Source organism: Camelus bactrianus, chromosome 13 (assembly GCF_048773025.1).
Source record: "Camelus bactrianus isolate YW-2024 breed Bactrian camel chromosome 13, ASM4877302v1, whole genome shotgun sequence".
NCBI lineage: Eukaryota > Metazoa > Chordata > Mammalia > Artiodactyla > Camelidae > Camelus > Camelus bactrianus.
In genome coordinates, this window is record NC_133551.1 from 16,365,455 (window position 1) to 16,383,635 (window position 18,181).

Here is an 18,181-nt window from a genome sequence, read left to right on the forward strand (position 1 = left end):
GGTCAGTCTCTCTGTACTTCCTCTTCTCTGCCAACTCCCAATGTCTTAGTTCTGACTCTCATTGTATTTGTCATATTACTAAAACACAACCATATTTCTAAAACACAATCTTATTTATTCCAAAGAAAAATATACTCAAGTAACTTCCCATGGCCTACAAAATCCCAACCCTTGGCATAGTAACCAAACCTTTGCCAACCTTAAGAAGGCCTCCATTTGGCTCCATTTCACCAATTTATATCTCACCAATAATAGTATTAAATTAACTGCCATTTCTTGAGAACAACTTGCCTTTTCTTAACTCTATGCCTTTGCAAACACAATCTCCCACTTTAGTTCAAAAATCATACTTGAAAGTTAAACAATGGATTTGTGATAGGCAGAAGACTCCCCTTTTCCCCGTTTGTTTCATCTATTCTCTGGAACCTGTAAAAGTGTTATAATATATGGCTAAAGAAACTCTGCAGATATAATTAAAGTTACTAATTAATGACCTTAAAATAGGTTCCTGTGGATTATCTAGGCAGGCCAAATCCAATCACATTAGCTTTTAAAAGCAAAGAACTTTCTCTAGCTTGAAGCAGAAGACAGCCAGGACAAGACGTTGTCAGACTGCAAGCATGAAAAGGAGTCACTGAACCACTGCTGGCTCTGAAATATTAAGAGTCCATGTGCAAAGACCAGAGAGGGACCTCTAGGAGGTAAGAGCAGCCCCAAGACGACAGACAGCAAGAAAACAGAGACCTCAGTCCTATAATCACTAGGAACTGGATTCTGCCAAAATACGAATGCGCTTGGAAGCAGATTCTCCCCTAGAAACTCCAGCTAAGAACCTGCCAGAATTCTGACTTATAGAATTGTGAGACAAGAAATGGGTGTTGTTTTTAACTGCTAAATTTATGGTAATTTGTTATAGCAGTAATAGAAAGTATTAGAACACTAACACCAGGCTTAAGTGTAACAAGGTGATGGGTGTGGGAAAAGTGGAATTGTATTTCCAGAGTGCTAAAATACATAAAGTATGAAAACATAAAATTTCTAATCATAGTTGATGCAGGCACTTTCTGCCTTTAGCCCTTATAATCCTTCATGGTGACTGGAACCTTCCCATTGACTCATCACTGGCTCACTAGCCAAGATTATGTCCAGGCAGCCCAACATCTAATTTTCCATGTAAGGACTTTCCAACCTGGAACAGAAATGAAGACAATAACAATTATCTCCTCAACTTCCACTAACACTACACAGAGTCACTCTCCTCACTCATAAGAGAATTCTCATCAGTGTAGACGAGGGCAAGTTGCAGGTGTCAGGTATCTGACAGCTGGCATGGTAGGTCTGGCTCCACAGAACAGGAAGGTGAATGCAGGAGGCTCAGATTTCAGCACTGCATATGTCCACCCAGAAAAATTCAGTTCACCTTTACCCAGAATTACCATGATGGAAGCCAGGTCTTCCCTACTAAAATACAAAAGCTTGAAAACCTCACTCTTCAGGGGATGTTTGACAAAGCATTCTGGATATGAAAGGCAATACAGTAGTACTAATATGAAATGTTAGAATGTGCAGATAAACTAGTAGTCAAAAATATCTAACATAAAAGTTCCATTTCTGTAAGATGACTTTCCCCTGGCAAATTCCTACTTGTTACTCAAAGTCCATTTAAACATTATTTCCTCTGTTCCAGTTCCTAACCTACATTAGCACCCACATGACTGTACTGACAACACTGTGCAATAATTATATGCTTATATTTTTGACTCTTTGAGCTTCTCCCATAATTTCTTCCTCTAGAATCTAACACAATGGTAATCACACAGTAAACATTCAATAAATGGTTTTTGAATTGATTAAATTTTAGAGCATCGCAGTGCTTTCATGAGATAATTTTAGGTTTCTCAAGTCAAAGCTGAGTCACATGTAGAAACACGGCCTTTATTAGGTCCCAGAGCAGCACACATGTTTCTGCGCTACTTTAGGAGACTATGCATTTCCACTATCTTTGATTTCTCTAATTTTTTTAAATATTGGATACAAAGCTGTAAGTAAATACAAAACTTATTGTCTAGGATACTTTGGAATCTATTTACTTATAAAATATGTATTTTAAATGTTGTCAGATTGACGATAATACTAACTTCTTATATGTCAGGCATTGTTCTAAGCATTTTACATGAAATAACATATTTATTCCTCACAACAACCTACTTTTTTTTTCTATTTTTATGTTTTAAGTTTACAATAATAAAATTTAGATTTTTTCCATTTTAAATTGTGCAATTCAGAAGCATTAAGTGCATTCACAATGCTGTGCAACCATCATCACTGTCTAGTTTCAGACTGTTTCCTTCCTCAAAATAAAACCCTGTATTCAAAGCACACACTCCCCTTCCTCCCTCCCCAAGCCCCTGACAAGCCCTCATCACCTTTCTCTCTGTGTGTCTTTCCCTACCCTGGAGGTTCTCTATCAATGAAATCATACAAAAGGTGGCTGTTTGTGTCTGCCCTTATATTTTAACCAGAGACTGGTGATTTTTTTTTTCCTTTTTTTTTAACTTTTTTTTTATTGAGTTATAGTCATTTTACAATGTTGTGTCAAATTCCAGTGTAGAGCACAATTTTCCAGTTATAATGAACATACATATATTCATTGTCATATTTTTTTTGCTGTGAGCTATCACAAGATCTTGTATGTATTTCCCTGTGCTATACAGTATAATCTTGTTTATCTATTCTGCAATATGCCTGTCAGTATGTACAAATTTTGAACTCCCAGTCTGTTCCTTCCCACCCCATAACAACCTACTTTTAATGAGTATTACCTAATTTTCCAGAGGCACAGAGGTAAAGTATATTGTAAAAGGTCACAAAACTATAATATTCTATATTAATTCTTTCTTCTTATCTTCCCAAGAAGTATATCATACTTTTATTTAATGAATTACTTCTTCAAAAGTTTTAAGCCTTCACCAAAATCTTTTTTGAATAAATGAAAATATACTGAAGAGTCACAAAACCAAGGGTATACAATACTAAGATTTCATTAACATGCTTAAAGTTCTCCTTTTATTTTAGAACTCTGATAAGTGATGACTGAACCCAACATTAGCTTCTCTTTAGAACTTAGCAGCAATTTCAGTAGTTTTGATTTCTCTATCGTTCTCCTAATAACGTTCTTATTGTGACTGTGATAAATAGCTAACAAATTTGATATAGTTTTAATATCAAGTGGAAAAGCAAAAGTAGTTATAACTACAACTGTTAGAAGAAACACCCCAAGACATCATCATATGGCATCCTATTCCAATAAACTCTGACACATTTTAGCCCTAAGAAATAAACATGAGCCTAAGGCACTAGAGCTACATCACAGTTTAACCTGACTCTATTTGAAATCTCCCGGGCCCCAAAATAAAAGGGCTGGTGCCAACTGTGGCAGGAACAGTTAGATGACACTTAATTCACAGCACTATAAAATACGGAGTCAGCCAGAAGGTGGCAGAATGGGGCCATTTAGGCTTCGCATACAAATCCAGAAAAATCTATTATTGTCATTACCTTAGATTTTAGCAGTATACAAAAAACACAATCTTAGACCCTTACACAAGTAAGAGTTTTATGTATTAGAGATATGCAAGAGCATTATTTCATGCATACAAGTCAAACTGTAAGTTTCCCACACAGACTACCATCTTAGAAACAAATCCTCATTCTCCCTGATAGATCTTCCCTATTTACACAACACTACGAAAAAATGAAATCCTCCAAAGTCCCCCATATTATTCCAGTATCACATATGAATTCACTAACAATTTAATGAAGAATTACTACTAAATGTTTTATTATGTAATATATTTAATTTCAGAAGTTCAATCATAGTTACTACATAGTGACAAAGTGAAATCTTTTGTAATCTCATATAATTTTAAAGAAAACAGTTGTTTTTATATTGGGTTTTTTAAATGGGGTTTAAGCACTATGGTTTTTAACCACATTATCATTCATACTGCATTCGAATGTTTACAATAGATCAGTTTGTTTTTGCATGACTGGTACCCATCATAAGACTTAGAACACATAAGCAGGAGTTCAAGGAGAAAACTGAGGGCTAAAAGCAATCAAGCAGATACCGAAGACATCAATCTATACTAAAACAGATCTCTACTTTTCTATCAGGTGACCAGCCCCTTGAAACTGAACATAAAACAGTAAGTGCTAATTGCCCTCAGGTAAGGACTAGGCCACATACAGAGACAAACTAAGAGGGCATAAAACCAGACCTGCCAAAATTGGCCAATTTACATCAGGGGTAGAGGCTGAAGAGTCCTGGAGTGAACTGTTAGGAATCAAGTTGTGAGTTAGGCAACACCATTAAGAGGAAGAAATGTTTCACCCTCATCTCAAATCAAATGAGGGACCTCTAGGAAACCACTCAGAGATGTGACATGTATCCTACCCTCCAGAGTCTACAGTTGTTGGGGCTGTTTTGGAGGACTCGCCAAATGTAGATACTCAATGGTGGATGAAGCTACCAAGTCCAGTGGCAGAACAATGGGCTGTACTGAGACAGCTCCTTTTGGGAAGGCAGGGAAAATGCACCTCTGTTCAATGGATTCCATAAAAAGGAGTATGAGTAAGGAAGTGATAAGTGGCCAGCCAGAGGAGAGGCAATCCCTCATAGAGATAATGAAAATCCAAGATCCACAGCAGGTTTACTGTGAAGCTAAAGAAGATTAAATTTCAGAAACCCTAAGGTACAGGGGGAAATTCTGACACCCTGGGAAAGGCTCCAGCACTGTGTTCATAAGGATATAGGCTTTTATAAGAGTTCAGGAAGATACTTTAACTATAATCCATTAAAACTGCTCTTTTCATTCCAACTTCCCTTCTTTCACATTTTCTATTATGTCAGGTTTTAATAAAATGGATGCAAGCATTTTAAAGACTTTGCTAAGGGGAAACTGAGACAGGACTATGCCATTTTAACTGCAATGGGAAGAAGTTTAAGTTTTCAAATTTTTTAACAAAAAGGAAATTACAGATTCATGATTTGAACATCCATGAAGAGCACATCCTTTTTTATCCTTAAATTTATGTATTTAAAAAAAAAACAAGATAAAATTTAGATAAAAGAACACAGTGGAATATAAAAACAAAGATGAAAAAGAGACACAAAATCAATAAAAATTATCCTTATTTAGAAAAGTGAATCACAACAAAAATTTTCTACATCATACAAAGGCCACTAAATTATTAAAAAGGAAAAATTCTAAATAAAAATAATCGATAAGCAATTTGACTATTTCATAATAAGATTAAGAGAATATGAACAGGATAGAAAAGTATTTTTAAATTTTTTGCTAATTTGATGAAAACACTAACACTGATAGAGATACATAAAACTTATAACAACCATTACAGTGAGGACACTGGAGAAAAAATAAAAAATTAACATTGTTAGTTCAAAAATTAAAATTATTGCTAAGAAAACCTGAAATGTCCTAAACTCTTACAGCTCACATACAAAAGAAATGTCAGCCACCAGTGTATAGTGGTGTTTCTTCCACCACAGAAGACACAGATGTGGGAACCACTGGAGGAGAGATAGAGAGGTAGACCTCACTACTCTATTTCACTGAATCCATAAGACTATCACTGTCAGAATTATCATTATTTTATGTACCACTAAGAAAGAAAAAAGGGAAGAAACTGCAGCAATTAAACGACAGGATAATGCTTTGTTACAAATTTTAATTTTCTTTAAGAGAAAAGGCCAAAAAGAAAAGAAATTACTTTTGTTTGGGTGTTTAATCCTGGTTATCAGTGAGATGTAGATTCTCGCTACAAAATGTGTGCAGGGAAGAACAGGACTGGAACCCAGGAGATCCTGGGGGGGTATCTTCTTATAATTTCCATACTGAGGAGTGAGAGGAATCGGTTACTTTAGCAATCTAATATAGGGAACTTTATCAAGGTCTCAATAACTCAAGAATAAAGTCTGAAGTGCTATCCTGAAATAGAACCCCTTCTGGTCTATATGCCGGCAGAGGGAACCACAATGGAAGGAGCTGTAGACATGTTTTTTATATATATATAAAAGAGGTATATATATATATATATATATATATATACCTCCTTTCCAACTTCTAGACAGAACAACGAGGAATGCAGAAGCTACCCATAAATACATTGCTCTGCTATGTGTGTGCATATGTATGTGTGTGTATAAAACACATTAAAATCCTCTCCTTTCCCCAGTAATTTTATATAAGGTATGACAGTGGTGGTGAACTTCATAATTTAGGAGAGGGCAGCAGAAAATCAATGATACTATGGCTAAATGAGATGAGTATCATTCAGAGACTGATACAGGGATTGATGGAATACTGAGTCTTTCCCTCTGAATAGAAGTTGAGTGTGTTTTCATTCATATGAAGGATATTAGCATTAAATTAGATGTAGCATATTGTGATTGCCAGTGTATGGAAATGTCAGGAGAAGGGTACATATAGGTGATGAACAGTCAGAGAAGTGGACTATATTGGGTGCTGCAAGTTGACTCATACAACATCTTTTCCACTCTATAATAGCAGGCAAGGGTGAAAAGCTATAAAATATATTTCCTTTTTTCATCCTTTCCATCTATAAAAGTAGAAGCTAGAAAGCTAGAAAATATACTTTCCGGACTTCCTAAAATTTGGGATGCAAATAAAGTTCTCCCCATTAGACGTGCTTCTATGATATTTGGAAGGTTGAAATGGGACCCCTTTTTGTATATTTCTGATAGCAAGCATTGTCATGGAAATAAGGTTTCCCAAAAGCATAATTCAATGACTTCCAACTCCTGCTCATGAAAAAAAATGACTTCCAGCTCCTGCCCATGAAAAAAAAATCATATCAATGACAAAGAGAGACACAGAAAGAAAGAAAAATTTAATAATATGAGGCCCTGAATACTGCAATTCCTAAAGCCAGTTCATTAAGTTTCAAGTTACTTTAAAAAATTAATTCTCTTTGTGTTTCAATCCGTTTGAATTGGGTTTCTGCCTCCAGACACTAAAAGAAACTCATTTAATACATATTCTGAAAACAAGTTTAATTTTTTGGATGATCTTACTTTTTACAAAAATCAACTATTTTCTATATGTAAACTCATTTTAAGAGCTGCTAGGGAGTTCCCAATTTCAACTGAAAAAATGAAGTATGTTATAAGTGGTTTGAAAAACACTGTGAAATTTTATAAGCAAAATTATTGTCAAATAACAAACACAGGATGATGGCAAGTGTGTCACATGTGGCTATGAGATGTTCAAAATATTATAATCTGGGAAGTTCACTAACAGCATTATGGCCCCTGCCAATAAAATACCATGATCCCTAAGTTCCTCTGTTCCCAGGCAGAATCCTAGGTTTGCCCACTGTGGTCACTGATGCTCTGTTCCAAACAGCAGTGACCTTCATGGTGAGCTGTTCTGCTCCTGCTGCTCCTCAGGTTTCCTTTGGACTCACAGGGTTATCAATGCCACTTTTCAGATTTTTTTTCACTTTTACATTCTTAAGTTTTTACATCTTCACATTAGGTAATCAAAGAGAAGGATGCTCTTTTATATTTGTTTCTTAGATTTGTTTTTTTCCCTCATCCTCATTCCTACCACCCAAAAATACCATTATTTATATTTTGGAATATTTGCTTCAAGTCCATTTTTTTGTTTATACTTTAAACAATTACATAATTTTGAGTGCAGTATCTATTTAGAAATCAGATTATATACAATACAAACTTTCTACCGTCCTTATTTCTACCCCATCCTGACTCCCCTGCTCTGGCTCCCTAGAAGCAACCACTATTCTAAATTTGCTTGTAGCCTTACATTTTCTCTTTTATATTTATATATATATTTCCACATATATACTAATTTTTCAAAATATACTTGAATAGTATCATGCTCTACACACCTTTTCACGAGTCGCTTTTTTCAAATGCACCATATTCTACTTAGCTGCTTCTTTATTGATGGGCCTTTAGATTATTGCAGTTTCCATTATTACAAAGAATGTGATAATGAACATCTGTATCTCCTTTCCTCTCCCCTCCTCTCTTTCTCCCTCTCTTTTCCTCTTTCTCTCTGTTTTCCATTTTTTACATTTCTCCTAGTAAAAGGCATGCTATGTCTCGGGTCATAATTTCTTCCAGCTATCCTTCATGCAAGTGCTGGCTACCACCTTAGGTTACAGTGTTTACAAAGTCCCCAGTGATTAACCATTTTTAACAGTTTTATTGAGATATAACTTACAAATCATAAATTAACCAGTTTTAAGTGCACAATTCAGTGGGGTTTTTAAGGTAAATTTACAGAGTTTTGCAATCATCTTCACTACTTACTTTTAGAATTTCCATCACCCCAAAACGAACCTCATGCCCATCTGCAGTTGCTCTCCATTCTTACCACTCACCCTGGGCAGCAGCTATTCTATTTTGTTTACATAGATTTTGTCATTTTCATATAAATGCAATCATACAATGTGTGGTCTTCTGTGCCTCACCTCTTCCACTTAGCATAATGGTTCTGAGATTTATCCATGTTGCAGCATGTATCAATATTTAGCTATTTTTCCTACTGAATAGTATTCCGTTGTATGGATACACCACATTCTGTTTCACCAGTCGTTTCCACTTTATGGCTATTATAAATAATGCTGCTTTGAACATTCATGTACAAGTTGTTGTATGGACATAACATTTTTAATTCTCTTGGATAGATTTCTAGGAATAAAAACTGCTGGGTATGGTAATTTCGTGCTTAACATTTTGAGAAACTGACAAAGGTGTTTCCAAAGTAGCTGCACCATTTTACATTTCCACCAACAATGTATGAGGTCCAATTTCTTCACACTCACACCAATACACACCTCTTTTAAAATACACACTTGTTTTTGCACATGTATAAATGCTTCTACTCAGAAGATATCTGGGTCACTGTTTATACCTATTTTCAGTTTTAATAGATACAGCCAGTATCATCTCAGGAGTGGCTATCCCAATTTACACTCAACATGCTTGTTGTACATAATACCGTGTGACTTGTTCATCTCTGCTAATCCAGTGAATGAAAAAAGACATTTCATTTTAAATTACATTTCACTGATTACTAGTAAAGTCAAATATCTTTTTACATGTCAACTGATCATTTGAATTCCATCTTCAGTAATTTACCTACTCATATCCTTTACTGTATTTTTCTTTCCATTCTCATTGTTTATCTTTTTATTGACTTATAAAATGTTTTTTATTCTGGATATTAATCCTGTCAGTTTATGCATTGAAAACATCTGCTGTCAATCTATTTTCTTAAGGAAACTGGAGCATCATTTTTCAGAGTTCTTTTATGCAAAAACATTTCTCTGAGCTATCAATAAATCTCAGGCTCCTTGATTCCTGTGCCTAACTACAGGGCTTAACTATCTAACCTAAGAGTACTTTTCACTGTTTTCCTGGGAGCCCAACAAAATATGCATACAAATAAGACCTCTAGCTGCCTTTCTTAAGAGGATAAGTGAATTAGGCTCCCCTTTAGAAAATGTACTAGTCAGGTTGTTAGTTGTTAAAAAAACAAAAACAAACAACAACAAAAAAAACTGATGTTACTTATTTTAAGCAGAAAAAAAATTCATTAAATGGGTATATTACAGAATGATTAGGAAGACTGGAAAATCAGGATAAGGTAGGAACCAAAGGAGGTAACCCACAATTGAGAAGCAATGCACTGAAGGCACTGTCTGTTGGGAAATGGACACTCATTTCCAATGCTGATGGCCATGCCACCAATGGATAGCTACTGCTACATCACTATACTCTCAATTCTGCAAAATAATCTCCATTTGAGCTTTTGTCTTTGAGTCAAGTTCACAACACTCCCTTGCAATATTAGTTTCTTGTTAAAACATTGCTTCCAATATAACAAGTAAACCCTGGCTTGAAGTTGAATTATTTCCAGGATCATAATTAGTCTTCTGTACTACGAAGTAGAAGTATTTTGATGGCTATCTTCACAATCTTACATTAGAAATGAATACAAAATAAAAATAAAAGCACCACTTAGCACATCATCCTATAGGGTGAGTAGAGATTTAATAGTAATTTTTAGATGTATCAAAGTTGTCATGGCTATATTTAAATCAATCACCTCTCAGGAAAAAAAAAAAACATTTCAAATCTATCATCTTTTGCCTATCAATAAACTGTATTCATTTACTCATCAAGCATTTCCTGAGTCCCCACTATGTGCCAACCACAAAACTATGTGCTAGATTTCCAAAAAGACCAAAAACAGACACTATAATTCAGTGGGGAAGACTGTGCTATAAAAAAAAAGTGGCATGAGTCTATGAAAATATGTAACAGGAGACCTTAATCTGGTGTGGCAAGATGAGAGAACACCTTCCTGAAAGCATAATAACTGAAATGAAATGTGAAGGATATGATAAAGGGTTAATTAGGCAAAAGGAAAAGAGATAAAAAGACTTCCAGACAGGAAAGAATATGAGTAAAGGCCTTATGAAAGAAAAGTATAGGGGTGAATTTCAGACATTATAGCTTAAAAAAGGCATACTTAACATTTTTTTTAATTATCAAGAAATTAGTAATTATGTATGGGTACTATTTATATCAATTAATTAATTTCTTTGAGATGTTCATACCAAATCAAACGATGGAAGAAGCGATCAGGCGCAGTAATACTAATTTCGACAATAATGGGAGGTATTGGTGCAGATAATCTCCAGCAGGAAGCAGTAGACAAAATAACTTTTGATTCAGTTTTGAATTAACCCTATACATTTTTCCCATAGTAGATTGATTTGTTTTGCTCAAAGTAAAAATTTGATTTGTAATATCTTAATAAACATTAGCAAGCAGTACAGAAGGAAGATGTTTGGGGCACACTTCTGAATACAACAACTTTGGATGTTAAAGTTAGTAACAATGCCAATGCAATTATAGAAATAACAATGTCTTAAAACACACCATATGGAGTGATAGGAAGGAAATCAAACAAGATACAGGAGTCAAATCATGGCAGGCCTTATACGCCATGCTAACAACAGATTCTATCTGATATCCAATGAAGAACAATAAAAATTAAGCAGAGGGTAACCAGATCAGATTTGGGAGATGGCTAAGGAAACCAAACATAGAGAGAATGGTTAAGCAAATATTTTAGATACCCTGGAAAGGAATGATAAAGAGCTAAATGAAGATAGATGCAGTGAAAGTGGAAATGTGGGGACAAATCGTTGATATGACCCAGTCACCAATGAGAAGCAGAGAATAAGGAAAATGAAAGAATCCAGGATGACTCCCAGATTTCTGGCTTACATGACTATCAAAGTTCCCCATTTTCACTAAAATAGGGAATATTGATTTAGGGAAAGGATAATTTCCTCAATTTGACTTTCCAGGGAAGACGTCCAGTAAAAATTAAATATGCCTGTAGAACCGAAGAGAGGTGTGTTGGTCACAAAGATAAGAAGTAATAGGAAGTGGCAGTACTTGAAGTCACTGAGTGGATGACTCACTTAGGGAAACACTATAGAGTAGAGAAACAAAAGAAAAAAGGTCACAAACAAGAAAGAATTGATATCACTTGTCAAAGCAGGGAGGAATAGATATATCACAACTTTAGAATTTAAAGTATGAACAGAAAGAAAGCAGAAGCTGTAAAATTAGCCTATTAATTAAGAAGTTTGGTCTTGAAGGAGATTTGATAAAAAGGTGATATAGCATAGAGGGAGAATGCTTACATTTTCATATTATTTTTCAAATGGGAAAAACTTGAAATATGTACACATACATACACATACACAAAGGGGAGGAAGAGAGTGGAATGGAATATGAGTAGGCCCTTTAAAGCATGACACCAAAGACAAAAACTGTTAAATATACATTTGATTACATAAAAACTTGAATTTTTGTAAAATTGAAAGATAAACAGGTTTGTAACATATAGCCAAAAAAGAGTTAATAATGATAATAAAGACATTCACAAACATTTCAACTGAAATATGAGCACACAATGAGAACAGGTTATTAAAAATATTAAAAATTACCAATAAATACAATGTTCAACTTTTGCTGGAAATAAACTTAATTTAAAAATATGAGGTGCTATATCATGCTGAGTAACTAGAGCTGTAAAAGTTACAATAACTCACTCTTATAATGTTTCACCGAAATAAACACTGAAGTTATTTGTATAATTATGAACATGGGAAATTGTATCAGAAATCTTAAAAAATAAATCTACAAGAGTATTAGTCTCAACACCTTTCAAAAAAAGAATGAAAACAACTTGAATGCCCCAAAATAGGAGCTGTCTTTTAAAACAAATAGTGCATATCCACACAATGGAACACTGGTATGCATAAAAATGTTATTGTAACACCCACCAGAATGGCTAAAGCAAAAAGAGAAAGGAAAATCCAGTTGTTGAGAATGTGGAACAATGAGAACTCTTACACAATGCTGATAGTAATGCAAATTGGTACAACCACTTCAGAAAACTATTGATCATATCTATTAAATGTCCACAAAACATTCAATAGAAATTCATACATATGTCCACCAGAATATGTGTACCAGAATGTTTATAGCAGTACTCTTTATAATAGCCCCCAAATGAAAACTTAATACATACCAACAACAGAATGGGTGAACTGTGATAGACTCAAATAATGGAATACTATACAGCAAAGAAAATTGACTACACTGAATAATATGGATGAATCAAACACAAAAGAGTACCTACTGTATGATTACATTTACAAAACAAACAAAACTAATCAATGCTATTGGAATAGATAGAATGGTTAGTATTGAAGTGGAGAGTTAAAAATTTAGTTCTATACATGCTATTATTTTAATAAATTTAACACATTAAATGTAAGAAAATTCCCTATAGAACATCTAACTGCATGGAAAAAAGTCATGACATAAAGATGAAAAACAAAACAAATTATAAGTATGCTTAATATGGATGGTGGATTAGGATAATGGTTAAAAGTTCAGGCTCTATAGTCAAGACTACCCGGATATGGGAATTTGACACAACATTGTAAAATGATTATAAATCAATAAAAAATGTTAAAAAAAAAAAAAAGACTACCTGGATATGAAGAATCCCAGTTACATGCTCTTGGGCAAATTACTTAACTGCTTTAAGTTTCTTCACTTGCCATTTTAAATGGGGTTAACAAAAGCACAGACCTCAGCGACTTGTGAGGTGGATCAAATAAAATAAACCAGAGTAAAGTGCTTATAATAGTGCCTGGCACATAATAAGCACTATATTATTATTATTCTATTTTTATTAAAACTCACCATATATTTTTTAAAAAGATATATTGAAGGAAAAATGCTAACTGGTTATCTGTGAATGGTGTGATTCTAGTTGAGATTTTTTTTTTCCTATACAGAAGTAATGATGAATAGAAATTTACACTTTAATTGTTATTATCCACATTCATTTGTTGAGAGAAATAGTTTGATAAACTCACTCTAGGTAAAAAAAAGTTTTAAAAAAGAAGTGTCAATGCCTCAATATCAGATTCAGTTTTCTGTGAAAGAGAGAAGTTTGTCTGCATAAAAAGGAGGTGGGAAGGAATTGGATGTTCCAGAACAAAACATCCAGAAGAGAGACAGGACCAGGGTAGAATTCTATTCTAGCAGATGGTCAACAAAGACTTCTAATCAAGAGTACATTCAGAAAAACATTTAAGAAAAATTTCAATGTCTCATGAGAACTAAATTGTTTACTTTTTGGTATATTACATAAATAATCCTGAATTTCGTTTAAGACATTTTCAGTCAATTGTACTTTGCTAACTAAATGCTTTTGTATGATGGATTTCTTTTATGAAACACTCAAAGGAGAAGGTCCCACTAGTTTACTTGTTAAACTAAGTAATAGTACACAGCTGTATCTCAGATTACATCATTATCTAGAACTGAGTCAAGGAAGTATGCTAACCAAAACCGTCCAACTATTAGATGCAAGGTGGTAGGGAAAAACCCACGTTACATGGAAAACCTGTAGGTGCAGACAGATTTGCTAATAATGGAAAACAGGTTCCAGAGGGTCCTAGGGAAAGAACGGGGACACAGGCAGTTTACAATGTGACTGAAGTTGGGCAGGTGATAGAATTTTTCTGTATTTCAGTTCTTCATTTGTGTTTCAGTTGTCTATCACTATGTAACAAAAACCAAAGCTTCATGTTAAAATTATAACCATATTTTGCTCACAATTCTGTGGTTCGAGAATTTGGACAAGGTACAGTAGGAATTGCTCATCTCTGTTCCAAAAGGTCTGGGGTCTGAGCTGAGTGACTCAAATGCTGGAGGATGGCTGGAACAGCCCAACTGAGATCATACATCTGGCATCTCACTTCTCACTGTTGGCTGAGTCACTCACTCATCTGGGTTCAGCTGAAGGCTGCGCTGACTGAAAAGGCTAAGAAAGTTTCCCTCACTTGTCTAGTGACCAGGTGCTATTCCATGGGGCATATCTCTCTCTCTCCCCCTCCCCTCTTTTTCTCTCTCCTCTGTTTCTCTCTCTCATGTCTCTCTCTCCAAGTGGCTAGCTGGGCTTTGAACAGCATGCTGGTCTCAAAATAGTCAGGCTTCTTATATAGCAGCTGGCTTCTACAAGAGCAGAGGCTGTCAGTCATCTCAAAGACGTAAGACTGGAACTGACCCAGCATCACATCCACCATATTTTATTGGTTAAACAACCCCAAGTCTAAGCCCAGATTCAAAGAGGTAAAGAAATCCACTATGCTTCTGGGTGGAAAGAGTGGCTAAAAATTTGCAGCCATCGTTACTCTGTCACAGTATACTCTGGCCACATACTATTTACTCTTCATCATTTTCAAAATACACTCAACACCTTCCAAGGCTCCCCAGAATCTCATCCCTTTAGCAGCATCGGCGCAAAGTCCAGGACCTAGTCTAAATCAAGTGCAGGTGGAGATGAGGCTCCTCAGACCGTTTCTTGGTTGCAGCTCCTCAGGTATGACTCCTCTAATCTGAAGACCTATAAACTAAAGATGCAAGTTATCTGCCCAGTACAAACCCAATGTACAGTGGTGAGACAAAGGAATCAAAATTGCAGTGGGCACTCCCATTCAAAAAGGGAGAAAACAAGAGGCACATAACAGTCACTGGTCAACAGCAAATCTGAAATCCAGCTGGCATATGTCACCAGTTCCTTGACTAGCCCTGGGAGTGGCTTCCCATGTCTCTGAGCTCTCCTCTCTGGCTTTTTGGCTGCATCCTCTGGGTCATCCTTCATTTTCCATAAGAAATGGTCTATGTTTAGAGCTGAGCAGCTTCTCAGCCTGCTTCCTTTCCACAGGAGGTTGAGGGCCCAGAACCTTCTTTTCATTATGAATTCTTTCTGCCCCTTTCAATCTAAGTGATGTAATTCCTTTTAAAACCTTGGGTTTTGAATCAAATTATAATTAACTCCAATAGACAAAAGCCATGTTCACATTTTCTTTTCGAGAGGCCCTTCTCTACCTTGGGCCTCATGTAAGGCTGCTGTAGGACAGTAGTTTCATTTCTAGAAACCTCAGCTGCCCAGTTGAGAGAGTGTGTGAGACACACACATAAGGGTCTTATGTCTTTCGTCTAGTTGAAGATCTATGAGGCATCATTTCAAATCTCCTATGTTTTAGTAAAGAATCTTACAGTAGTTTGAATTTTATTTATCAAAAGAGGATAAAAATTTCAAGATATAAATAAGAATTACCAAAAAATAATAATTGCAGACAGCTTTCTGAAACCCTCCTTCCTGCACCTGGGAATCTAGAGAGAGAATTCTTTCTTTTATTAAGCAATAGTGATCTTGTAAATTATACAGGCCAATGCTCCCTGTATTTAGATAGATTAAATTCCTGTTAGAATTCAGTGCCTAGTTCCTGTTAGAATTTCAGTGATTCAGAAAGAAATTCTAAACAAAGTTCCTTTGCTATGTAACATGTGCTAAATTTTGTGCTCAGATACACTAGTCTCACCATAGGTTTTCTAGTTCAATCATTTCTCTACCTTTTATTCTGAGGCTTTAATTTATTTTTAAAATTTTACTTTAAAGATAATATAATTTATGTATATGCCTGCTATTACAAAACACTTAAAATCTTTTTTGGCTGTGGTAATAGGGGGGTGGATGGAATTGAGGAGGTGGCAGGAATGATCAATAAATAAATGAGGTTGAAAGAAAACAGAAAGTTCCATTCCTGGTCTGGGGAAAATGAAAGGCTCTGGCCACCCTTCACCCCAGGGTAAAAAAAGAAAAAAAGATGTCTGTAATAATCAGTTTTCTACGTCAGCTTGGCTAGGGTATAGTCTCCAGTTAGTCAGTCAAACACTAATCTAGGTGTTGCTGTGAAGGTATTTTGTAGATGTGATCAAAGTCCATAATCAGGTCACTTCAAGTAAAGAAGATTATCCTAGATAATCTGGGTGGGTCTGATTCAATTGAAAAGCCTTGAAGAGCAGAACTGAAGCCTCCCTGAAGAAAGTCAGCCTGTGGACTGCAGCTTCAGCCTGTGCCTGAGAGTTTCAGCGTGCCCTCCCTGGGGGCCTGCCCTATGGATTTTGGACATGCATAGCCAGCCCCCATAATCAATAAGTCAATTCCTTAAACTATATCTCTTAATATATATTCTATTGATTCTGTTTCTCTGGTGTAACCCTGGCTGATACACTGCCTTATAGAGTAATGAGTTTTCTATCACTGGTAAGTTATAAAAGACTTAAGTAAATAAAACAAAATATTTACAAAATTTTCGTAAAGTAGCCAATATGGCATGATGGTTAAGAACAGAGACTCTAAGAACTGCCATCATTAAAAAGTCTACAAAAGACAAATTCTGGAGAGGGTGTGAGAAAAAGGAACCCTCCTACGCTCTTGGTGGAAATATAAATTGGTGCAGCCACTATGGAAAACAGTATGGAGGTTCCTTAAAAAACTAAAAATAGACTTACCATATGATCCAGCAATCCCACTCCTGGGCATGTATCTGGAGAAAATTCTAATTCAAAAAGATACATGCAGCACTCAATATTCATAGCAGCATTATTTACAACAGCCAAGAAGACATGGAAGCAACCTAAATGTCTATCAACAGATGACTGGATAAAGAAGGTGTAAGATAGATAGATAAATAGATAGATAGATAGATAGGTAGATAGATAGATAGATAGGTAACAGAATACAACTCAGCCATAAAAAAGAAATAATGCCACTTGTAGCAATGTGGATGGACCTAAAGATTATCATACTAAGTAAGTCAGAAAGAGAAAGACAAATACCATATGATATCACTTATATGTGGGAATCTAAAATATGACACAAATGAATTTATTTACAAAACAGAAAAAGACTCACAGATACAGAAAACAAACTTATGGTTACCAAAGGTGAAGGAGGGTGGGAGAGGGATAAATTGGGAGTTTGGGATTAGCAGATACAAACTACTATATATAAAATAGATAAACAATAAGGTTCTACTGTAAAGCACAGGGAACTATATTCAATATTCTGTAATAAACCATAATGGAAAAGAATATGAAAAAGAATATATATACATACATATACACATATATGTCTATATGTGTATATATATAAAAACACTGGATCACTTTGCTGTACACCAGAAACTAACACAACATTGTAAACCAACTATACCTCAATTAAAAACAAAACCCCCAAAAATTGACTCTAGAGTCACACTGCCTATTGCCTGGGTTCAAATCCCAGCGTGACTACTTACTAACCATGTGGCTTTGGACAAATTGCTTAACCTCTCTGTGCCTAAATTTCCTCTTGTATAAAATAAGAGCAATCATAGTTCCTACCTCAAAAAGTTGTGAAGATTAAGTGGGTTACTATACATATAGCCCTGACAACAGTGCCTGGCACACAGGAAAAGCTAAGTAATAGTCTAAAAACATGATATAGTAGGAGACTGACTTTCTAAAGGCCCTTTGGAGTCTAAGACAGTTTCAAATGCACAATTTTTTAAATTATCATTACCATGCTGGGGGAGCAGAATAACTAATGATTACAAGCAGAGGGCCTAGAACAGACTAAGTTTGCATCGCAAACAGCTCTGCCACTGAATT

General features: G+C 35.3%; 1 protein-coding gene across 1 annotated transcript in view; it reads right to left on the reverse strand.

The window, feature by feature from the left end:
• The window catches only part of PRKACB (protein kinase cAMP-activated catalytic subunit beta), a 116,933-nt gene that overhangs the window by 85,298 nt on the left and 13,454 nt on the right, over window positions 1-18,181 (reverse strand). The gene's annotated exons all lie outside the window — the stretch shown is intronic.